The sequence below is a fragment of the Bubalus kerabau genome, chromosome 3 (genome assembly GCF_029407905.1).
Source record: "Bubalus kerabau isolate K-KA32 ecotype Philippines breed swamp buffalo chromosome 3, PCC_UOA_SB_1v2, whole genome shotgun sequence".
NCBI lineage: Eukaryota > Metazoa > Chordata > Mammalia > Artiodactyla > Bovidae > Bubalus > Bubalus kerabau.
In genome coordinates this window covers 133,205,636-133,231,280 of record NC_073626.1, presented here as the reverse complement: position 1 = coordinate 133,231,280, position 25,645 = coordinate 133,205,636, and the positions used below count along the sequence as shown (strand labels likewise).

At 42.6% G+C, this 25,645-nt stretch overlaps 1 long non-coding RNA gene across 1 annotated transcript; it reads right to left on the bottom strand.

Annotated features, from left to right (window-relative positions):
* Window positions 1-17,411: 17,411 nt before the first annotated feature.
* On the bottom strand, window positions 17,412-24,123 carry LOC129647787 (uncharacterized). The gene is made up of 3 exons (XR_008712504.1): window positions 23,987-24,123; window positions 23,423-23,541; window positions 17,412-18,797 (listed from the first exon to the last, which is right to left on the bottom strand). It is a non-coding gene; the product is annotated as an uncharacterized LOC129647787 (long non-coding RNA).
* Window positions 24,124-25,645: the final 1,522 nt, after the last annotated feature.

Below are 25,645 nucleotides of genomic sequence, written 5' to 3'. Positions count from 1 at the left end.
GTGTGACCTTGGAGGGCCAGAGGAAGCTAGGAGAGTTGCCCTCAAATCTTTCCCTAGAGAGTAATGCCCCCTTTGGGCCTGTCTGACTGGTCCTGCAGCACAGGGTGGGCACAGAGGAGCTGGCCCTGCAGGGTGCTGGCCGTGTTTATAGACACTCTGATAGCATCAGGGCTGTGAGCCGTGATGGAGCTGGGAATGTAATTTTCAATTAGGAGCCCTCGCTTGTTCTTGCTTACACTACACTCTAATTAAATTTCAGTCAAATGTGACACTGTGCTGCCAGGGGAGGGCAGGGAGGGTGGGAGGGGCTCCCCTTCCTCTAGATGAAAGGCCTCCCCTTTCTTCCCCCTGGAGCAGTCCCAGTCTTCCATCCGTTGGCCTACTTGGAGACTGTCTGGAGCCGACATCCCTGCTCAGTGGGCCCAGCAGGCTGCCAAAGGTCCTTAGAGGGGTCTGCAAACATGGGGACCCTGGCTCACAGGGGGCTCTCAGTAGAATTAAAGTGGCTACTGCTGTTGGAATCCTCAACTAATAGGGGATGCTCCCTGGCCAAGAGAGGAGTGGAGGAAATTGGCAGAGGTACAGGAGTGGGGAGCTGACTGGTTTCTGATCAGCTGGGCTTGCTGGGGCTCATGCTGGTCTAGTATGCATCATCCTGGGCTGCCATCTCCCTGTTCTCCCCAGCTTTTAGCTAGCAAGGTAGGGACCCCAAGTAAGTCACCCCCGAGGCTCCTTTAAAGCAAACAATGCTGTGAGTGTAATGGAGGCAGAAGGGAGGGAGTGAGGGGGAGAAGTGCTCTCAGGATGAACCATTAACCTAGCCACTGGGCTTGGAGGAGTTGGTCACTGTGGCTGGAGAGGCTGGAGGTGGGACTCTCAAATTGGCAGTTTTTCAAAATCACACCTTACATTTTTTTATCTGCAAAAACATGTTGATGGTCACCCAAGGCTAGGTCTCCTTCTGTTCCTAGCAGAAAGAGGGGTTTCACAGGCTCACCAGGAGCCATAGGGTATTAGGAACATAAGTTACTGAACTGGGACCTCCTCTGAGTGCAGGTGGAGCAAGATGGACCTGTTGCCAGTCTGTCAGGTCAAGGGTGGGCCAGCACTCCCACCCCATGCCAAGTTGCTCTCCTTCTGCTCTCCTTGGGCTGAAATTGTGTCTTCCTCTACACTCATCAGAGCCAGAGCAGTGCCCTCCCATTTGGGAACAACACACCATTCTTTTTATGACTGGGTGACTGGCCCATTTTTTTCAGTTTTCTCTTTTACTTTTAATGGTGCTCTTTCCAGTGGGAACATGACTTCTTTCTCTTTTGCTATGTCCCAGTTGGAGATGGGAAATGTGAGGGCCCCCTTTCCACAGTCCCTCAGCTCCCTTCCTCAGCTTCTTCTCCCTCTCCCTCCTGGGCTGTGGAGAGGCCCCGGAACTCATCCCAAAGACAGGCCACACTGGGGGGCCAGGCCTGCCTCTGCTGTGGATAGATGAGTCTTTCCCCTTCCTAATGCTCAGCTTTTAAGGGAGGTGTTGGATGTTTTCTGCGTTGTCACTCACTTTGGTGGTTCATGAGGAGAGCTACAGACTCTCACAGAGTCCCTGAAATCACAGTTAAAAGATATGTGGCCAGATGGTCTTCATGGCTCTGAGGTTCTGTGGTTCTCCTGAGGCCAAGGCTGGAGACAGATGCTTAGGGCAGAGAAGAGAATATACAAGCTCACTGCCTTAGGATGCTGTAGAAATTCCCTCCCTTGCCAATCATCCTCTCCTTTCAGCATCAGGCAATAAATATGTCCCTTGGAATGGAAATTCTGGCTCTCCTGTAGGGGTCTGGTTGGGTGGGGATCAATCTCAAGTTGCCAAGGCGTCCTCCTCTGCAGTACGAAGTGCTGCCATTTTTCCAAGTGAATTTTCTCCTGCCTGGTGGGGTTCAAAGTGGGTTGGATCCCAGTATCACCCACTTCATCTCTCACCCTCTTCCCTTTAGGGTTCCAATAAAGATGAACTGAATAGAAAGAGCCAAGCTAAGGGCAAACTGCTTATGTCACCAGGGACTCTTCAGACAACTAAGAGATGGTCTGAAGATAACTTCTCCATGACTCCCAAAAGCTGTACCTTGAGACCCACCTGATCCTGTCCTGCCCAACTCAGGAGCACAGGCAGAGGCTGAGGCTTGTCTTGTCTGCAGGTCATTGCAAGGGCTCTGTTTCTTGGCCAAGGGGACCTGTCAGGAGAGGCTGTTCTGTTAGAGATGTGAGAATAAACAAGAGCTATTCCCTTTTCTCCTGGAAGCAACAGGGCCAATGTCTCCAATGCTACCATGAGCTTGGGCCAGGGAGAGCAGTGTGGGGCATGGCTGTGGCTGGAGGATGAGAGGGGCTGGCTCAGGGATGGTGCTTACCTGGGCTGGGGGATGGCATGTACCACACAGCACCTTGCAGGGGAAAGAATTGATTGGGCTTTGGGCCAGAAGGAAAGGAAAAAGGTCAGAGATGGTGGAAAAACAGTATTAAGATTCAAGATTGACTATAATAAGGTACTACCTCACATCAGTCAAAATGACCATCATTAAAAAGTCTACAAATAACAAATGCTGCAGAGGGTATAGAGAAAAGAGAACCCTCCTGCGCTGTTGGTGGGAATGTAAATTGGTGCAGCCACTATGGAAAACAGTGTAAATGTTCCTTAAAAAACTAAAAACAGAGTTGCCATATGATCCAACAATATCATTCCTCAGCATGTGTCTGGAAAAAACTATAATTCAAAAAGATATAAGCACCTCAATGCTCACAGCAGCACTATTTACTATAGCTAAGACATGGAAACAACCTAAATGTCCACTGACAGATCAATGAATAAAGATGTGGCACATATATACAATGGAATATTACTCAGCCATAAAAAGAATGAAATAATGCCATTTACAGCAACATGGATGGACCTAGAGAGTATCATACTAAGTAAGTCAGAAAGGACATACAAATATCATATGCTATCACTTGCAAATGAACTTATCTGTTAAAAAGAAACAGACTCGCAGACATAGAGAACAGGCTTGTGGTTGCCAAGTGGGGGTGGGGAGAGATGGCTTGGGAGTTTTAGATTAGCAGATGCAAACTAATACATATAGAATGGGTAAACAACAAGGTCCTATGGTGTAGCACAGGGAAACATATTCAGTATTCTGTGATAAACCAAAATAGGAAAGAATATGAAAAAGAATGCATATATATATGTGTATATATATATATTGAATCACTTTGCTGTATAGTAGAACTCATAAATCAACGATAATTTAATAAAATAAATTAAAAAAAGATTTGTGTTTGAGAGGCAAAAGTGAGCCCCGGAGAAGGGCTTCTTCAGGTGAGGGGCTGGGATGAGGTGAGTGAGCACTCATCAGGGTGAGAACTTGGGATTCACATGGCCCTGACTTCCAAGTCCTGACTCTGCTACTTCCCAGCTGGTGACCTTAGCAAGAGTCATGCTCTCTCTGAGCCTTAGTTTATTTAAAGTAAGAAGATAACACCCACCTGACAGGTTGTCGTGGAATTTGTGAAGCAGTGACACACATCACCTGCTTTATAATGTTTCCTGTTATTAACCTGATGGGCCAGGTGAAGAGGCCTAGGTGCTGCTGCTGCTGCTGCTAAGTCGCTTGTCATGTCTGACTCTGTGTGACCCCATAGATGGCAGCCCACTTGGCTCCCCTGTCCCTGAGATTCTCCAGGCAAGAACACTGGAGTAGGTTGCCATTTCCTTCTCCAATGCATGAAAGTGAAAAGTGAAAGTGAAGTCGCTCAGTCATGTCCGACTCTTTGTGACCCCATGGACTGCAGCCTACCAGGCTCCTCCGCCCATGGGATTTTCCAGGCAAGAGTACTGGAGTGGGGTGCCATTGCCTTCTCTGGCCTAGGTGCTAGGCCTCTTAATTTCAAGTCAGCTTAGGAGACAGGTGGGAATAATCTACATCTGTAAATTTTATAGTCAACAGAGGGAAGAAGAGTACTTTTTAAAAGCATTCAGAAGGAAGTGAAGGCAGGGACTCAGATAAATGTGCACCTATTATTTGCGATAGCCAAAAGCTGGAAGCAATGGAAGTATCCACTCATGGATAAATGCAAAAACAAAGCGTAGTGTATACCTTCGGCCTTAAAATGGAGGGAAACTTGGACACATGTACAACGTAGATGAACTTTGGAGATATTACTCTGCTGCTGCTGCTGCTGCTCAGTCGCTTCAGTTGTGTCTGACTCTGTGCGACCCCAGAGATGGCAGCCCACCAAGCTCCCCTGTCCCTGGGATTCTCCAGGCAAGAACACTGGAGTGGGTTGCCATTTCCTTCTTCAATGCATGAAAGTGAAAAGTGAAAGTGAAGTCGCTCAGTCGTGTCCTACTCCTAGCAACCCCATGGACTGCAGCCTACCAGGCTCCTCCATCCATGGGATTTTCCAAGCAGGAGTACTGGAGTGGGTTGCCATTGCCTTCTCCTTGGAGATATTACTCTAAGTGAAACAAATCAGTCCCCAAAAGACAAACACTGCGTAATTCTCCTTATATGAGGTCCCTGCTGCTGCTGCCTGCTAAGTCACTTCAGTCGTGTCCGACTCTGTGCAACCCCATAGGCGGCAGCCCACCAGGCTCTCCTGTCCCTGGGATTCTCCAGGCAAGAACACTGGAGTGGGGTGCCATTGCCTTCTCTGATATGAGGTCCCTAGATGAATCAAATTCATTCATGTTAATTTAAATAGTGCATATCCGTGGTAATAAGTGGGCTTCCTAGGTGGCTCAGTGGTAAAGAGCCCATCTACTAATGCAAGAATCAAACCAGGGTGCTGTAACAACCAAGAGTGGTGGGATGGGAAGGGAGGTGGGAAGGAGGTTCTAGAGGGAGGGGACACATGTATAGCTATGGCTGATTCACGTTGATGTTTGGCAGAAACCAACACAATTCTGTAAAGCAATTGTCCTTCAATGAAAAATATTTTTTTTAAAAAAATGGTTAAAATAGTAAATTTTATGTTATATATATTTTACCACACACACACACACACACAATCCAGAATCTGTGCTTGGGGTGACATTCACCGTGAGTAGAGGGGAAAGGTCTGGCCAATCCCCTCAGCCTCCTGAGCTCCACTCCTGTTCCCCGGATGTCCAATTCTCCTGATGGTGGAAAGGCCACCTTCTGTTCACAGCCCCACTTGTTGGCAGTCTGAAGATCAAGGGCTGTCCCTCTACTGCCAGCCCTGCTTTCCCTCTCCCCTCTAGAAGCCTCTGATTCATTAAGACTATGTCTCCTGCTGTTCTCTGAAATCCCATTGGCAGCCCTGCTGAGCACCAGGGGCTGGCTGCTCTGATACGGGCACTGGCAGCCAGGACTGGTACAGCCGCAGGCCACAGCCTCACAGCCAGGCATTCCTGGCAGCCGGGGCCTCTGGGGCTGGCTGCCCACCTGGCACTAGGGAGGCAGATGGTAGGGATGCAGACCTGGCAGAGAGCTCTCTGCAGTGCCTGCTCTGCTCAGCAAGGGGGAGATAGAGCCCCACATTTGGCTCTGTGGTCTCAGAGTACTGTGCATCAAAGTGCTTCTAGTATGGTGTGGGGGAGGGGCGTGCCAGCCTCATATAAGCCCCAGGACTCCTCACACAGCACCGAGGGTTGGGGCTGGGGTACAGACATGAACTGTGTGCCACCTCTGTCGTCGAGGCACTTGTTCTGGGTACCTAATTGCTATGTAACAAACCACCCCAACACTCAGTGACTTTGAATAGTCACTTTATTACGTAACAATTCTGTGAGTTCTGACCCACACTGCCTTGGCTGGAGCTGGTGTCCTCCAAAGGCTTGGCTGGCAGGCACCAAGATGGTGCACCCACGTGGCTGCCAACTGGGAGGGCAACTCTAGTCAATGCCCAGACATGGCTGCTCCAGGTGGCTGCATTTCTGAGGGAAGCATCCCAAGAGGAAGTGTTCCAAAGGGGACAAAACAGAAGTTTCCACTTCCCATCCACTTACATGGCAGGTGCTGCATCAATGCCGAGGATTTCTTTTTTCTTTTTTTTTTTTGATTTTTTTTAAATTTTATTTTATTTTTAAACTTTACATAACTGTATTAGTTTTGCCAAATATCAAAATGAATCCGCCACAGGTGATTAAGCAGCACAGAACCAGCCTGGATTCAAGGAGCTGCTGCTAAGTCGCTTCAGTCATGTCCAATTCTGTGCGACCCCAGAGACAGCAGCCCACCAGGCTCCTCTGTCCCTGGGATTCTCCAGGCAAGAATACTGAAGTGGGTTACCATTTCCTTCTCCAATGCATGCATACATGCCAAGTTGCTTCAGTTGTGTCCAACTCTGTATGACCCCATGGACAGCAGCCCACCAGGCTCCTCCATCCACAGGCAAGAATACTGGAGTGAATTGCCATTTAGGATTCAAGGAGAAAGGTAACCAAAAATTGGTTTCAAAGAATTCACGGCCAACTTTAATCCACTTTGTCCTCGATGGCCCCAGCTTCCCCCAGTCAAATGGAGTCATGTTGTTGTTCATAAGACTTTAACAAACCTTCAAAATGGCACAGAGAATCTCGGGAGCAGAGAGCAGGCTGATAGTGTGGCTGAGGCCAGGAAGACAGAGCAAGCTGGGAACTCTTGCTCAGTGGGCTAGTGATTGGCTAGAAAGGAGTTATTTCTGCCAGGGAAGGAAAAGCACAAATTGAAACTCAGTATATACCATGTCATGTACTCTAATTTCCTCTAATTCTCCAAGTAATCCTGTGAGATGGGTAAAATCCCCCACCTTTTATAGATGAGGAAAGTGAAATCCTGTTAATGATTTACCAAAGCTAGAGAGGCAGAAATGTAGACTCCGAACCCAAGGATGTCTCTCTCTGCAAAGCTTGTGCCTCTTCCACTGTGCTATGGTCCTAAGGAAGCAAGATTATACTTTGTTTGCAGCTCAGACATCTTCAGAGCAGAAGAACAAGGATGACTGTGATATCCAAAGGGCCCTTCAGAGCCATTTATGGTAGGGCTATCTTACCAGGAGCCAAGAGGTAGAGAGAGGGTGCTAGGAACAAATTGAGGGAAATTCTGGATGGTAGAGATTGAACCTGGGAACAGGAGATAAAGACTATCCATCCTATCATCTACCTGTCCATCCTTCCATGAATTCATCCATCCCTCCATCCATTTATCCACTTATGAATTCATCACTGCTTTCAAGTGAGTTCTATAATGTGTCTGGCCCTGTTTTGCATATATGATTAAGAAGCAGTCCCAGCCTTTGGGGAATTCAGATTACCCTAGGACAGGCAAGCCTGTAACCTGTAAAAGATGTGGCATTGTTGTGTTGATATTGAGATGGGGTGCACAGAAGGAACAGCTATGGGGACCAGAGGAAGGACAGAAGACTCTGAAAACCAGAGACCCAGTGTGGAAGACAGAGGAATCAGGATGTACTTGGGCCTGATTCTGGAAAGGGTGGGCCCCAAGCCCAGGGGCTTAGCTTCTGAATCTAAGAAGAGCAGACATGTCTGAGGTAGATGTATGTTCCCTCACAATGAAAGGACTTCAAGGTAAGGTCTGGGGACTTCCAGCCCTTTCTTAAAGATGTGAGTGGTCTGACAGTTCCAATCTCTGAGAATTTGTACTTGGGTAACTGTGGCTGAGGCCATGCCTGTGACATCTCAGAGAAAGTATCTGACTGCCCTGCCCCCAGGGAGGGCCAGAAATGAAGAGAGGCCTGAATATACAGCATGAGGCATTTGGATTCATCTTAAGACAAAAGTTGAAGAAAAGCTTTTTTCTTATCTTGATGTAAAAAAAAGAAATACTTTTATTATATTGGAGCAAATATAATACAGGCTTGTTTGATATTATAATAAAACTTATTTATCCTTAGTACTGTCCTTTACTCTAAAATTGTTCTCTGTTTGGACCACTGCCCTCAGCAAGGGGGGCAGGATTTTGCTATAACAGAATTAAAGAACCCAGAATTCAGATTCTTATATCTGAGAGGACAAATAGGAAGAAATGTGATCAAAAACATCTTGGGTTCCTCATTTTTCCATGTGCAGGTATTTTTCACGGGACTTTATGCAGCCTACTTAAATGTACAATATTGCCTCTTCCTCTTCTGTCTTTTTTGTTTCTTTTGCTTTTTGGGGCTTTTTTTTTTCTCATCATGTAATCCTCATACTTATTTTGTAATGTAGATAATAGTTCTTTCATTCTATTGATGGAAAATTGAGTCTTAAGGAAGTTATACAGACATACCCCCACCCAAGATCCCATAGCCAGTGAACAGCAGAACTGAGACTCAAATCCAGGTTTCTGATACCAGGCTTGAACTCTTTCTGCTCTGCTGAGTAGCTTTATGTGAGAACTGAAGTGCCTCCATTGGTTTGGTGTTTGAAGGCAGACGGATAGAAGGCAGAGTGTCTCTTCATACACATCTGCTAGAGCTACATGGACCATATACTGATTGATTCTCCATGTATCTTTTTTTTTTTTTTTTTTTTGGTATTAGCTATATTACTTGTATCCTGCTTATTTTCTTGTTTTACTCAATGCGCAACTGTTGTTGTTCAGTTGCTAAGTTGTATCCAACTCTGACCCCATGGATTGCAGCACCCCAGGTTCCTCTGCCCTCTACTATCTTCTGGAGCTTGCTCAACTTCATGACCATTGAGTCAGTGATGCTATCTAACTATCTCATCCTCTTCTGCCCCTTTCTCCTTTTGCCTTCAATCTTGCCCTGTGTCAGGGTCTTTTCCAGTAAATCGGCTCTTTGTATCAGTTGGCCAAAATATTGGAGCTTCAGCTTCAGCAGCAGTCCTTCCTGTGAATATTCAGGGTTGATTTCCTTTAGGATTGACTGTATATTTACCCAAAGTAATGATGGGTAAGTGACTTGAAATGATTAACCAGCTATATAATTTCATATAAGATTTGGATTGATTATAATAATATAAACTCTAGATATGGAAAGAATCAATAAGAGTGAATCATGTCTTGAACCATAACAGGCTACTAAGACAGATGGTACAAAGACTTTTATGGCTACCATGAGACTGGCTCAATTCAGTCATAATGCATTGAGTGGTCTATCAACAAAATTCTCTATGCATCTTGAGTGATTTGTGGTAAACAATGTGCCCGTTCCTTTGGTTTCAACTTAACTTGGGAATGTAGACGTTATTGTATAGGGCTGCCTAGCAGGTTTCTCCTTTCCCTCTTCCTTCAGTTGACATATGTGGTCCAGTGGCCAATTAGAGTCTTTCCCTAGGATTTTCTTCTGTTGATGGTAGAAAGACTGTCTCTTATATTGGGGTCACAGTGCTGGAAGCATGTGACTCTGGGCTTCCAGAACATCTTCCTGTCTCATGGAGGAAGCCCATTCATAGGAGGAGAGGAAACTCAGAAATAGAGGGCCAGGAGGTGACTAGACAGCTCCCCAAAGTCACAGCTTTCATCCTGAATTTAGTTGTGTGGGATGTCAGCTATCCTCACCACCCACTGATCCTTCTAAGTTACATGAGCAAGCACATTTCATTTATGATGAGGCCAGTTAGCATCACTTGAAGAGTCCTGACCAGAACAGGGATCACGTGTTGTAATGAACAGAGACCTAGTCAAACTAACTCATGTATAGTATGCGGGTAGTTTATTGTGAGGACTTGGGGACATATTAGAATTGAAGAGAGGGGTATATTGAGACCAGTAGATCTTGTGAGGACCAGGAGGTCACAAGGCAGCTCCTCTAGCCATCTTTGCTTTTCTCTCCCTCTGGGGTCTCATGGCCTCCACACCGCTTCCTTCTGAGTCTTTGCTCCAGTCTTCTGTTTCCCTCTGTAGACTAGTTTCCTCTGTGGCTTGCTAGACCCCTCCTATATCTAAGCTCATCTGTGGCTTTGGCCAGTCCTGGTGCTCTGTGTGGTCCTGACCTACATGACTACACCTCAGCCAATCATGTGATGCACTAACATGGCATGGTCAATGCAGGAGAGCAAAAGCATGTGTTCAGGAGAGCAAAAGCATGTGTTCATATCTGGGCCAGTCATCTGTGGCCAGAAGCATGAGATCAATGGATATATGGCTGCTTAGACCACCCCATCAGCAGGAGCTGTCAGTGGACTAATTCCTGTCAACAGGTATGATAGGGAGGCAGCCAAGATATGTCTGGAGTTGGGTGGCTGACACCAATATCATAGTGATATTGGGACATTGGACCCTTTCCCTTCTCCCTGTATCCACATGTGGCCAGAGGTCCCACAATCTCCAGTGGCCCAAAGCATTCTACCATGCGTCTTGCTGCCTTCCTTCCTGCCTCACTGCATAGTCCCAGCTGAGCACTTGTCCTAGCAGTGAGATCTGATTCTGTCTGCCACTCTTCCCACACTTCCATGGCTGAGCAGATTAACCCTCCACACTTGCCATGCTGTGTGACTCTGCCATCCTGCTGCCCTGTCTGACCCTGGCATGCAGCTCTCCAGCACTGCCCCTCTCTGTCATTGCCAGGAGAACCCAGTTTAATTGTCTTCTCCTCATTACAACCTTTTCTGAGCCCAAAACTTCCTTTTTTGTGCTCCCCAGAAAATCCTTGCTCCTGGCAATAGAATGTTTATTACACTGAGTCACAATCATAGTTTTTAAAATATATATTTTTATTTATTTGCCTGCCTGGGTCTTAGTTGCAGCACATGGGATCCTTAGTTGCACCATGTGAACTCTTGGTGGCGGCACGGCATATGGGATCTAGTTCCCTGACCAGGGATCCAACCCAGGCCCTTGCACTGGAAATGCAGAGTTTTAATCATTGGACCACCAGGGAAGTCTTACGATTATGTTTTCATTGTTTGTTTGTCTGTCTCTCACACTAGACTTCCCTGGTGGCTCAGATGGTAGAGCATCTGACTACAATGTGGGAGACCCAGGTTTGATTCTTGGGTTGAGAAGATCCTCTGGAGAAGGAAATGGCAACCCACTCCAGTACTCTTGCCTGGAAAATCCCATGGACAGAGGAGCCTGGTAGGCTACAGTCCATGGGGTTGCAGAGTTGGACATGACTTCACTTTCACTTTCACACTAGACAGTAATTTCACACTAGGCAGTAATTTAGTAATTTAGTGGGAAGACTTTGAAATAAAAAGAAATCCTGAGTCAAATTCTGAGTCTACCCCTCGATAGCTATATGTTTACAATGAGTGATTCAGCATATCTGAGTGTTAATTCCTAATCTGTAAAATGCAGAAAATAATAGCACCCCCTTATGATTTATTGTGAATGTTAAATGAGATAACCTGTATAAAGTGAATAAATATCATTTTGCTTTCTTGAAGGCAAGGACAGCATGTAACTCATTTTTGGTTCCTGGTTGTTAAGCACAGGGACTGTCATTCAGGGGACTTAATACAATTTTGTTGAATAGATAAATGTTTCAGTCAAAGAATAAAGCTCTAAGGTGGACTAGCAGGCAGTGTGTACAACTTAGAGGGGTACTTAGAGGCTGGGCGTTCTCTTCTAGTTGACTGAGAATTGATGTAAGGTATCTCAACCTCCTTTTCCCAGATCCTGTATCATATGCCCTTCTTCTCTGTGATTCATAACATAGGATGACTTCTCATTTTGGTCCACAAGGAATTGGTGGTATCAGACTTAACTCTGAATTAGTTATTTTGCTGCATAACAATATTACCACAATCTTTTAAGTTTAAAACAACACACAATAATTATCTTATAGTTTCTGTGGGTCAGGATTCTGGGCACCCCTTAGCTGGGACTGCTGCAAGGTTGCATCAAGGTGTTGGGCATGGTGGGGTCTTATCTGTTCCTTTGCAGTCTGTTGAACTAAGGCCCACTGTTTTGCCCTGGCTATTGGCCAGAGCCCAACACCAGTTCCCTGCCTCATGGCCCTCTCCATGGCTAGCTCATAACATGGCAGCTTACTTCTTAAAGGCAGCAAAGGAAAGGGAGAAACTGCGCTGAAAGAAGCCCTATGATTGTAACACAATCATGTACAGTAATCATGTACACATGATGCTATCGGTTCCATCACCTTGACATATCCTTTATGGCTAGAAGCAAGTTACAGATCCTCCCTATGCTCAAGGGAAAGGGATAAGACAAGGATGTGAACCTCAAGAGGCAGGGATAACTGGGGGCCATTTTAGAGTCTGTCTGCCACACCATCTCACAGCAAACAACTCTAAAATGGAACAAAATATTTGAAACTATTTTCAGACTTTGAACAGAGGATAGCACTAGACTGTGAGTCAAGAAATAAGCACAGAAGATAAGCTTGGCATTTACCCTGGATTTCAGCCTGGGAGCAATTTTCAAGTCGTGGTATAGGAAAATAGAACTCAAGTAGAATGTGGAAGTCTTTTTGAGCAGAGGAAGCAGAGATTGGAATTAGGGCTAGTAGGTGGCTGAAATTTGAGAGGTCGGGCACCAGAGAAGAGGAAACCATCGAGGAAAAGCCCCACAAATTCCCTAGGAACTTGGCCAAGTCCCAATTTGCTCACATTTAGTGAAAGACTGAGAAGCTGATAACAGCTGCTAGGGTACTATGGCAGATTGTATTTTGTAAAGATGGTCACCACATTATCTCCTACCCCACATGCTCTTCTAAAACGTGACTCTGGCACACTCTCATAAAGAGAAAGATTCTGTTTCTCTCTCCTGGAGTTTGGATGGACTGTGATTGCTTCAAAAAACAAAGCACAGGGAAACAATGCTCTATAATGTATAAACCGGGATAACAAAAGCTATTCAGTTTCCACCTTGTTTGTTAGGATTCTGTTATTATTGAGTGATAAGTGGTTATATGAGCATTCTGGCTACCCCAAACCATATGGAGAAGCTACATCTAGATAGATACCCTGGTCAGCAGTCCTAGACTTTGAGTCCTGTGAAACCAGGCACCAGAGAGGTCAGATGACTCCAGTCTGAGTTGTCAAGGTAGATTCATCACTTGAATCTTCCCAGCTGAGGCTGGAGACATTATAGAGCAGAAATAAGTCAATCTTACTAGACTTTGCATGAATCCCCTACCCAGGGAACCAGAGAGTGTAATACATTTTTTTAAGTTGCTACATTTGAGGGTTTATTTGTTCAATAAGAAACAGTAACCAAACATGGAATTAGAGTTGAGCAGTTTTCTGTGAGTGCTTGGGAGACACTGAAATTCTGTCCCATGCAGAGTGACCTTGTCGAACACACTGGACATTTAATATAAACCCTTACAAAGACCACATTTAAGATGAAGAGTCTGTATCCATGAATGGCAATGCTCTAAGATTAAGAATAAACCTGAAATAGATCCTCTTTGCCAGGAATTTAATTGCCTAACAGAACAAAACATAACATAATTTAGATAGAGCTGATATAACATAGACTCTCTATACAGTGTCATTGAAAATATCCAGCATATAATAATAATCAAAAATACAAAGAATTGGAAAAATATGGCCTATAAGAGAATGATGTTAATAGACATAGGCTCATAGATGACCCAGAGCTTATAATTAACAGATAAAGATACAAAATAACTATTGTAAACACTTTAAAGAATTTATAGAAAAGGAGAACAAAATAGGTGAATATAAGTAAAGTTCAATAAAAGGAGTGGAAACTTTTTTTTTGTATTTTTTAAATTTATTTTTTTAATTGAAGTATAATTGCTTTACAGAATTTTGTGGTTTTCTGTCATACATCAAAAAGAATCAATGCCCCTTCCCTCCTGAAACTCCCTCCCATCTCCCTCTCCATCCCACCCTTCTAGATTTTCATGGAGCCCCTGAGTTCCCTGAGTCATATAGCGTATTCCCATTGGCTATCTATTTTACATATGGTATTGTAAATTTCTATGTTACTCTCTCCATACATCTCACCTCCTCCATCCTCTCCTCCATCCTCCCCTCCCTCGTATGCACAGGTTTGTTCTCTGTATCTGTTTCTCCATTGCTGCCCTGAAAATAAATTCATTGTCTTTTTGGATTCCATCAGTATATGATATTTATATTTCTCTTTCTGACTTACTTTACTCTGTATAATAGGCACTAGGTTTTCCCACCTCATTAGAACTGGGCTTCCCTTGTAGCTCAGCTGGTAAAGAATCTGCCTGCAATGTGGGAGACCTGGGTTCGACCCCTGGGTTGGAAAGATCCCATGGAGAAGAGTAAGGCTGCCCACTCCAGTATTCTGGCCTGGAGAATTCCATGGGCTGTATAGTCCATGGGGTCACAAAGAGTCAGACACAACTGAGCGACTTTCACTTTCAGAACTGACTCAAATGTGTTCCCTTTTTATGGCTGAATAGTATTCCATTGTATATATACCACAGCTTTTTATCCATTCATCTGTCAATGGACCTCTAGATTGCTTCCCTGTTCTAGCTATTGTAAATAGTGCTGCAGTGAACATTGGGATACATATGTCTTTTTCAATTTTGGTTTCTTCAGGGTATATGCCTAAGAGTGGGATTGCTGGGTCATAGCTTTTTAAGGAATCTCCATACTGTCTTCTTAGTGGCTGTATCAGTTTACATTCCCACTAGCAATGCAAGAGGTTAAGGAGTGGAAACTTAAAAAATAAATTAAAAAAACGGAGATTCTGGTACTGAAAATGTTTTTGAAATTAAGAATCCATTGGGTTGACTTAACACAATACCGGACATAGTTGAAGAAAAGATCAATAAATTGAAAGACAAATCAATAGAAGTTACACAAACTGAAGAATAAGAAGAAAAAGGAAGGCAGAAAACAAAATAACCAATCCTAAACAGAGTGCCTAAGACTGATCAGATGATGTAAAACAGTCTAATATATAAGCAGTTGAAGTTTTGCCGGGGTCCAGCCCCAGCTGATCCAGGGTATTCGAAGGAGAGACGGCGTAGGCGAGGGTCAGGAAACAACTGCTTAATTACACTTTAATTAAGGATACAAAGAGTAATAGAATAAGGATAGCTCAGTGAGGAAATTCAGTGGAGAAAAGAGGCTGAATAAAATTCCAAAGCAGGGAATTAACGTCACCTACGAAGGCCGCAGGCGTCCTCCCGTTCTCCCGAAGGAGAGGAGACACTAAGGCCTCCCTGGTCGGATCTTAGAAGCCCAGGCAAAATTAGTAGGCTTGACGAGCTTCCCCGCCCCAGAGGAAAGATTCAGCCAGAAGGTGAAAGAAAGAACGACATGGGGAGACCAAATTTCAGTGAACAAAAAAAAGGGGCGTATTGCATATTGAGTGCAGCACTTTCCACAGCATCATCTTTCAGGATCTGGAATAGCTCAACTGGAATTCTATCACTGCCGGGAGCCAGCGTGAGGAACTCCGCCCATGACAAAGGTCATGAGGAAGGAGGCTCGGCATATGCAAAGGCGGGATCGAGCCTCAGGAGTCCCCCTGGAAATTCTCGAGCATCTACCCCCCAAACCAGAGTCTGCCTACTTTCTGCTTTGTGCTTTCACCTACACCTCTGACTTTACGGGGGGCTGTCCCCCACTATCTCTCTCTGAAAAGAGAGTTAGCTTACAGCTCCAGTTAATAATTCCTGGGTGTGACAGTGTTTAACCTACAAACTCCTTTGGAAATCCTCTAGCCTGCCTGAATAGGTTTTTCCGGCCACATGTGATTGTTCAGAGCTTCCCAACTGTGAGAGGCAGGAGATGTTCTAAACTGCCTAAACACAGATTCTTTTGAGTAGTTAAAAGATTGATTAGAAATTGTATTGGTAAAAAAAAAAAAAAAGAAATTGTATTGGTGAAGGGTTTTTCACTTGTTGGGCCAATGTTTGCTGCTAAGTCTCCATACTCCTTACCTACTGTGTCCTTGGCAGTGTATTGATTGATATAATGGGTGTATAGAAATGTAAAATGCAGCTTTGTCCAGTGCTTTTTTGGAGGCTGGTGCCTGACTTTGGAATAATCACCTTTAGAGAAAAATAAGTTTCTTAAAATGTTAACAGGCCTCCGGGCCAGAAGATGATGTAAATCACCTGAACTTTTGCATATGATAAGTTTGAAAGCCTGGCTTCAATTAGAACCAGGAACTGCTGTCCTTGCATGACTCCACCCCTTCCCCCATTATCCTTTATGCACAACTTAAGGTATAAAACTATTTTGGAAAATAAAGTACACCCCCTTTTTTTGTTCACCGAAATTTGGTCTCCCCATGTCGTTCTTTCTTTCACCTTCTGGCTGAATCTTTCCTCTGAGGCGGGGAAGCTCGTCAAGCCTACTAATTTTGCCTGGGCTTCTAAGATCTGACCGGGGAGGCCTTAGTGTCTCCTCTCCTTCGGGAGAACGGGAGGACGCCTGCGGCCTTCGTAGGTGACGTTAATTCCCTGCTTTGGAATTTTATTCAGCCTCTTTTCTCCACTGAATTTCCTCACTGAGCTATCCTTATTCTATTACTCTTTGTATCCTTAATTAAAGTGTAATTAAGCAGTTGTTTCCTGACCCTCGCCTACGCCGTCTCTCCTTCGAATACCCTGGATCAGCCGGGCTGGACCCCGGCAAAGTTTCAGAAGCAGAAGAGAGAGAAGAAATATTTGAAGAAATAATTGCTGAAAATTTCCAAAATTTATGAAAGAAGTAAACTATAGATCTCAGAAACTCAGCAAATACCAAGCAGGAAAAATATCTATGCATGTCATTATCAAAGAGCTAAAAGCTGATGATAAAGAGAAAATGTTAAAAGCTGTTGGGTAGGTGTGTGTAAAACAATAAGAAGAATGAAGACTGACTTCTCATGAGGAATAATAGAAGTAGGATACAATGAAGTGATATCTTTAAAATGTTGAAATAAAATAATCTGAGAAAAAGAATTCTATATCCAGTGAAGGATAAAAGAAGGCTTTTAATGAAAAACATAATCTGAGACCATTTGTAGCCATCAGAATGATGCTATGAAAAATGCCAAAGAAAGCAATTCTTTGGCTAAATATAAAAAATTCCAGATGAAGATCAGATTAGCAAGAAAGAAGAATGGCACTGGAAATTGTAATATGTGGGTAACTATAAAACAGTGTTTTCATTTTTTTTATTGAAGGACTTAAAAAAAAATTTTTTTTTTACTTTACAATATTGTACTGGTTTTGCCATACATCAACATTTGAATCAATTCTAATGAGGTGGATGAAACTGGAACCTATTATACAGAGTGAAGTAAGCCAGAAAGAAAAACACCAATACAGTATACTAACGCATATATATGGAATTTAGAAAGATGGTAACAACAACCCTGTATGCGAGACAGCAAAAGAGACACAAATGTATAGAACAGTCTTAAAGGACTTTTGACTGTTTAAAACAATAATAAAAATATATGATGGGATTTTGCTGTGTGCTAAATTGCTTTAGTCATGTCTGACTCTTTGCGGCCCTATGGACAGTAGCCCTCCAGGCAAGAATACTGGAGTGGGTTGCTATTTCCTTCCCCAGGGGATCATCCTGACCCAGGGATTGAACCTGTGATTTTTACATCTCCTGCATTGTCAGGCAGGTTCTTTACCACTACTGCTACCTGGGAAACCCTATATGATGGGATTAACTATATGTAAAAGTAAAATGTATGACAACCAAAGCACAAAGGACAGAATAAGGGACAATTAGAATTATGTTGTTATAAAGTTCTTGTGTTTTATATGAATTTATATAAATTCAAGACAGACTGCTATAGATTGAGGATTCCTATTGTAGGTGTAAATCACTTAAAATTACAAAAAGTTATGGCTAAAAGCCAATAGAGTAGATAAAATGGAACCTATAAAATACTTGAATAATCCAAAAGAAGACAGGGAAAGTGGGACACAGAAACAATGTAACAAAGAACAGATGGAACAAGTAGAAACCAATAGCAGGATGGTAGAATTAAGCCCAGTCACTCATATTAAGCCCAGTAATTATGCTGAGTGAAAATGAACTATAAACTTGCATGAGCTATCTATTGCTGAAATAGAAATATAAATTTGAAATTGAAATACAAATTATTAAGCATCAAGTCTTTATAAAACAAACATTTGTTTTTTCACAGTTTCATTAGATTAAGAATACAAGATAAGCTTAGCTGGGTGGTTATGGCTCTGGATCTCTCATGAAATGGAAGTTAGGATGTTGGCAGGGGCTGCAGTGATCTGAACACTTGACTAGGGTGGAGGATCTGTTCCAAGATGGCTCACTCATATGGTAATTGGCAAGAGAGCTCTTCCTCACTCAGCCTTCTCTATAGGCAGCTTGAATCTCCTTATGACATGGCATCTAACTTCCAACAGAGGAGTAGTTCAAGTGAGAGAGAAAAGAAGAAAGGTACAATTCCTTTTATGATCCAGTCTTTGAAGCTGTAAACTGTCACTTCTGCTTTATTCTGTGTGCTAGAAGTCCAGCCTAACTTGAGGGAGGAGAATTAGGTTCCACTTCTTGAAGGGCAAAAAAAAATATATAAAATTGTGGACCTTTTTAATGATGTTTTTATTGTGGTAAAAAATTTATAGCATAACATTTTAGCCATTTTTAAGTATAAAATTTGTTGTTGTTCAGTTGCTCACTGTTTCCACTTTTCCCCCTCATATTTGCCATGAGGTGATGGAAGCAGAAACCATGATGTTTATTTTTTTCATGTTGAGTTTTAAGCCAGCTTTATCACTCTCCTCTTTCACCTTTATCAAGAAGCTCTTTAGTTCCTCTTCACTTTCTGCTATTAGAGTGGTATCATCTACATATCTGAGGTTATTGATATTTTTCCCAGCAATCTTGATTCCAGCTTGTGATTCATCCTGCCCAGCATTTTGCATGATGTACTCTGCAAACAAGTTAAGTAAACAGGTTATAATATACAGCCTTGTCATACTCCTTTCCCAATTTTGAACCAGTCAGTCATTCCATGTAAGCTTCTTGACCTGCATACAAGTTTCTCAGGAGACAGGCAAGGTGGTCTGGTATTCCCATCTCTTTAAGAATTTTCCAGTTTTTTGTGATCCACACAGTCAAAGACTTTTTCATTCTACTTAATAAAGTAGAATTAGATGTTTTTCTGGTATTCCCTTGCTTTCTCTAGGATCCAACAAATGTTGGCAATTATACCTTAATTTATTTTCTTCATTAGTGGCCATTATAATTGCTTTCAGTATTGCCTATTATGAATAAAGCTGCTATGATCAGTCATTAAAAAACACAAAGAAAGTAGAATATGGAAATAATAAGTTTAAGAGCAGAAATCAATGGGATAGATAGAAAATAGAGGAAATGAACATGGCCAAAGTTGGTTCTCTGAAAAGATTAATAAGTTGATAAAAATCTGCCAATAAAACAACTGTAGACTTAGATAGGACTTCCCAGGTGGCACTAGAGGTGCAGAATCTGTCAGCTAATGCAGGAGACACAAGAGACCCTGGTTTGATCCCTGGGTTAGGAAGATCCCCTGGAGCAGGAAATGGCAACCCATTACAGTATTCTTTCTAGAGAATCCCATGGACAGAGGAGCCTGCCAGGTTACAGTCCATCAGATCACAAAAAGCTGGACATGACTAAAGTGACTTAGCAAGCACACACACAGCGGCACATGACATACCTACAGCTAATATAGCTCTTAATGATGAGACGCTGAATGATTTTTCCCTTAAGTTAGAAGCAATGTAAGGAAGCCTATTCCTATAACTTAAATTTGACCTCGTAGTGAAAGTTCTAGACAATAAAATAAAGTGCATACAGACTGGAAGGGGAAAAAGTAAAACTGCTTTTTTTCCTCACATGATATGACAAAAATCAGTTTTGTTTCTATATACCAGAACAAGCAATTGGAAATGAAATTAAAAACATCATTTATAATTGCATTAAAATCCACCAGACACTTAAAACCAAATTTAGTAGAAGATATGCAAAATATCTACACTGAAAGCTATAAAACATTACTCAAAAAATTGACCTAGAAAGTTGTAATATGTTTAACCATAACACTCAGTATTATTAAGATGGTGATTCTTTGCAAATAGATATATAGATTTAGCTCAATCTCAATCAAAATCCCAGTAGACTTTAAAAAATTGTAATTGACAAGCTGAATATAAACTTTATATAAAGGACTTAGAATAGCCAAGAGAATTTTGATGAAGGATAGAGTTACACTTCTTAACCTGGCTTAGACTTACAACAAAGCTGCAAAAATTAAGACAGTTTTGTTGACCTGAAACATAGACTGCCAGATATTTCTCCAGCAAAGACGGATTTATTTGGGATCAGCAGACAATTGCAATTGGAGATCTGTAACCAAGGTGAGCCATGTAGAAGTCCTCACATGGCAAGAGAAGGAGAATGCTTTTATAGAGGGGGAAAGGAAGTTGGGAGGGCTATAGCAACAAAGCATCCATGGCTTTTCATTGCTTGAGTCCTTTCCAGGGAAGAAGCGAAGTCTTTCCTCTTCTGGTTGGGCTCTGCTATGGTCACAGGATATGAGAGCTCCTCCTTCTGCAGGAAGCTTTCAACAAAGCTCCCCCGTTCAAAAAAGACTGTGCAAAACAAAGCTGAGTTCACCTTGCTAAGTTGCTGAATCCCATTGTATTAATCCTGCACCTTTAGAAAGCAGGGTCACCTGAACTGTCTCTTTAAATTGTATTTCTATAGTCTGGCAATGGGTTAGCTGAAAAAGAAATACAATTGCATTTATAATAGTTTCAAAACAGTAAATATTTAGGAATAAATTTAACCAAGGAGGTGAAAATCCATAACGGAAAACTATAAAATACATTAATGAAAGAAATTGAAAAAGAAACAAATGGCAAGATATCTATGATCATGGATTGTAATAATTTGTATTGTTAAAATGTTCATGCTACCCAATTGCATCTATAGATTCAGTGCAATCTCTATCAAGATCCAATGGCACATTTTCCCCACAGGAATGAAAATTAAAAAAGCCTTAAAACTTATATGAAACCACAAAAGAACCCGAACAGTCCAAGAAATCTTGAGAAAGAAGAACAAAGCTGGAGGCATCACAGTTCCTGATTACAGACTGTATTATAAGGCTATATTTGTCAAAAACAGTATGCTACTAGCATAAAAGTAGGCATATAGACCAATGCAACAGATTAAAAGCCCAGAAATAAACCCTTGCATATATGGTTAACTAATATTTGACAAGTGAACCAAGACTTCTCAATGGGGGGGAAAGAGCAGTATCTTCAATTAATGGTGTTGTGAAAATGGGATATTCACATACAAATAATGAAACTAGACTTCTATCTCATACCAGTCATAAAAATAAACTTGAAATGGATTAAGGGCTTCAATGTTAGACCTAAAACCATAACATTCCTAGGAGAAAACATAGGGGGAAAGTTACTTGACATTAGTCTTGGCAGTGATTCTGTGAATATGACACCCAAAGCACAGGCAACAGAAGTAAAAATAAACAAGTAGGACTACATTAAACCAAAAAGATCCTACAAGGCAAAAAAAATGATAAAAGAGAGAGAGAAAAGGTAGCATATGAATTAGGAGAAAATATTTGTAAATTTCATATCTGATAAGGTGTTAATTTCCAAAATACATGAGGAACTCATACAACTCAAGAGCAAAAAAGCAAATAATCCAGTTAAAAATGGGCAAAGTGTCTGAACGGACATTCTCTCAAAGATATTTAAATAGCCAACACACAAATAAACACTCAAAGATTACTAATTACCAGGGAAATGCAAATCAAATCCACAATGATATATCACTTCACACCAGTGGCTGTTATAAAGAAAACAAGAAAAAGAAAATAGACAAGAGAAACAAGTACTGGCAAGGAGGTAGAGGAAAGGGAACTCCTTTGTAGCACTGGGAGAAATGTAAATTGGTTCAAACATTGTGGAAAATAGTATGAAGTTTCCTCAAAACATTAAAAACAGAACACCATATCTAGAAATTCCACTCCTGAGTATATATGGGAAGAAATGAAAATCACTGTCTAAAAGAGATATCTCCATTTTCATATTCATTGTAGCATTATTTACAATAGCCAAGACATGGAAAAACTCTAACTGTCCATTAATTTGTTGTTTTTCAGTTGTTATTGTTTATGGATTGGGGAAGAGTGAGGGAGTTGGGGAAAACCGGTAAAGGTTATCAAAGGATAAAAGCTTCCAGTTTTAAGCTGTGGAGATGTAAAGTATAGCCTGGTGAATATAGTTAACGACTTTGTATTGTATATTTGAAAGTTACTAAGAAAGTAAATCTTAAAAGTTCTCACCAGACAAAGAAATGTGTGCTATGTAAGGTGATAGGTGTGTTCAGTTCAGTTCAGTCGCTCAGTCGTGTCCGATTCTTTGCGACCCCATGAATTGCAGCACGCCAGGCCTCCCTGTCCATCACCAACTCCTGGAGTTCACTCAAACTCATGTCCATCGAGTTGGTGATGCCATCCAGCCATCTCATCCTCTGTCGTCCCCTTCTCCTCCTGCCCCAATCCCTCCAGCATCAGAGTCTTTTCCAACGAGTCAACTCTTTGCATGAGGTGGCCAAAGTATTGGAGTTTCAGCTTTAGCATCAGTCCTTCCAATGAACACCCAGGACTGATCTCCTTTAGAATGGACTGGTTGGATCTCCTTGCAGTCCAAGGGACTCTCAAGAGTCTTCTCCAATACCACAGTTCAAAAACATCAATTCTTCGGCGCTCAGCTTTCTTCACAGTCCAAATCTCACATCAATACATGACTACTGGAAAAACCATAGCCTTGACTAGATGGACCTTTGTTGGCAAAGTAATGTCTCTGCTTTTGAATATGCTGTCTAGGTTGGTCATAACTTTCCATCCAAGGAGTAAGCGTCTTTTATTTCATGGCTGCAATCACCATCTGCAGTGATTTTGGAGCCCCCCCAAAATAAAGTCTGACACTGTTTCCACTGTTTCCCCATCTATTTGCCATGAAGTGATGGGACCAGATTCCATGATCTTCGTTTTCTGAATGTTGAGCTTTAAGCCAACTTTTTCACTCTCCTCTTTCACCTTCATCAAGAGGCTTTTTAGTTCCTCTTCACTTTCTGCCATAACGGTGGTGTCATCTGCATATCTACGGCTATTGCTATTTCTCCCTGCAATCTTGATTCTAGCTTGTGCTTCTTCCCAGCATTTCTCATGATGAACTCTGCATATAAGGATATGTATGTTAGCTAACCTTATTGTGGTAATCATTTTGCAATATATACATACATCAAATCATTACAGTATACATCTGAAAACTTAAACAAGGCTGTATATCAGTTATATCTCAAAAGCTGGAAAAAAATTATTTAATGACTCTAGGAAGGGGTTGGGAGCCAGTATCCCCAAGTAACAGGTCAGGATAAGGAGGTGTAAAAGCTGCTGTGATCAACTTGGTAGGTGGTAGGCCAGACACCTCGGTCTTTGCTTACATACTAATCATAGATATTAGGCTAGGGACTTACCTGGTGGTCAAGTGGTTAAGACTTCATGCTCCCAATGCAGGGAGCCTGGACTCGATCCTCAGTCAAGGAACTAGATGGTACATGCTACACCTAAAGATCCTGCATGCAGCAACTAAGACCTGGTGCAGCCAAATAAAAATAAATAGATAAATGTATGTATATATTTTAAAAGATGAGGCTAAAACCTGTTGTAAGTGCCTGACATTAAGCTTTTCTTTGCTAAAACATCCATTTCAAAGGCATCCATCTGGATTAAGCATATTGCCAGCTACATGATAGAGAGCGAGGCTGCCCCACCCATGAATTTATGCTTATAGAAAGCCCATGGTGACCTAGATAACTGATATCTTGAGTGACCCTGCTTTTCCATTCCTATACTATAGTGCCTGCTCTTACGGTTAAATTCACCAGTAAAGAGTGAATCTGCAAAACACTAGGCATCCCACCCTCAATAGTGGCAGAACCCTATGACTATGCTATTCTACCCCCTACCCTAACCCCAACCCTGCTGTGTGGTTCTGGGCATGCATGCTGTGTACCCTCGAGGACCTGTGAGTAACAAACCTTGTTTTTTCAAAGTTCTCTACTGGCTGTTACTAAGGTACATCCTGAAATCATAAGAACCACTAGAGCTAGTCCTGCCTCCATTTGGCTCCAATCAGGGAAATGTCTGTGGGGGTTGCCTGAGTAGTGCAGATCCAGGTGTGTGCCCCCAGGCTTTCCTAGTCAGTAGCATCACTGCCTAGGCTGAGACCAACACAAAACACCTGTAAATCAGTGAAAGCATTGCCAACCTCCTCAGTTTAGGGGTGTCTGAACCTTTTTGAGAAGGTTTGGACTTAGTCATGTTTCAAGATAAACATTTGTGTTGAGAATTGCATTTGTAGCCTGCATTTGTACCAAGCTTTTGTAGTCAATGCTGGGTAATTTGCTGTGATGATGAAACCAAGGAAAATGGATGGCTCATGCTCAAAAATCCCAAACTCCCTGATGGTCTTCAGGGAAGAGTTTTCAAAGGCAACTTTTGAGGGGAGGGCTGCAGAATATATGATTCTCCTCTGATTGGTTGGTGGTGAGGTAACAGGGGTGGTGTTTCAGGAATCTCAATAATCAGCTTTGAGGTTCAGACCAGTCTGGGTCTCAGCAGGTAGTTATAATCCTCTGCCTGAGTGGGAGCCTTCGTTTCCGTAGAAGAACACAAATGTATGTGTCAGATTGTTATTATATACCTCCAGGAGAAACTGGGACTTTGCTTTATTGCTACACTATTGTTTCCTGACTGTCCTCCCTTATCTCTGCATTCCTTCCCTTCTCAGTTGTTCAGTCTCTCAGTCCTGACTCTTTGCAACCCCATGGATTGCAGCATGCCAGTCTTTCCTGTCCTTCACCATCTCTTGGAGCTTGCTCAAACTCATGTCCATTGAGTCGGTGATACCACCCACCCAACCATCTCATCCTCTGTCATCCCCTTTTCCTCTTGCCTTCAATCTTCCCCAGCATCAGGGTCTTTTCCAATGAGTCAGCTCTTCTCATCAGCTGGCCAAAGTATTGAAGTTTCAACTTCAACATCAGTCTTTCCAATGAATATTCAGTATTGATTTCCTTTAGGTTTGATTGGTTTGATCTCCTTGCAGTCCAAGGGACTCTCAAGAGTCTTCTCCAGCACCACAGTTCAAAAGCATCAATTCTTCAGCACTCAGCTTTCTTTATGGTCCAATGCTCACATCCATACATGACTACTGGAAAACCATAGATTTGACTAGATGGACCTTTGTTGGCAAAGTAATGTCTCTGCTTTTTAATATGCCATCTAGGAGAAGGCAATGGCACCCCACTCCAGTATTCTTGCCTGGAAAGTCTCATGGACGGGGAAGCCTGGAAGGCTGCAGTCCATGGGGTCGCTGAGGGTTGAGCTTGACTGAGCTACTTCACTTACACTTTTCATATTCATGCATTGGAGAAGGAAATGGCAACCCACTCCAGTGTTCTTGCCTGGAGAATCCCAGGGATGGGGGAGCCTGGTGGGCTGCTGTCTCTGGGGTCACAGAGAGTTGGACACGACTGAAGTGACTTAGCAGCAGCTTAGCAGCAGCAGCAGTTTTGTCAAAACTTATCTTGCAATGAGTGTCTTTTCTTTTGATGGTTGCAGTCACTGTCTGTGGTGATTTTGGAGCCCAAGAAGATATAGTCTGTCGCTCTTTCCATTGTTTCCCCATATATTTG